Source organism: Penaeus monodon, chromosome 19, assembly GCF_015228065.2.
Source record: "Penaeus monodon isolate SGIC_2016 chromosome 19, NSTDA_Pmon_1, whole genome shotgun sequence".
NCBI classification, from domain to species: domain Eukaryota; kingdom Metazoa; phylum Arthropoda; class Malacostraca; order Decapoda; family Penaeidae; genus Penaeus; species Penaeus monodon.
In genome coordinates, this window is record NC_051404.1 from 822,518 (window position 1) to 822,776 (window position 259).

The following is a 259-nucleotide window of genomic DNA, read 5'->3' on the forward strand; positions in this document are numbered from 1 at the left end:
GCGATTCCTATTTCAATGACATCCAAAACCCTTTCATTATTTGCAAAACCATCATGTTCACTTATTTTTTATGGAAGCGAAAGTCTGTCACGGTATTAGGTAGCTTGTTCATTCTATAAGGGATAATGAGTAGCCCTTGCTTGCTGGCTTGTTGACAATGCAGCCCAGCGCCATAATGAGCCTCCGCTGACCTGACCTGACCCCGGGTTGGCCTCTCTCTCTCTCAGTTATTTCTTTCTTACCCGTTTCTCTAATTGTT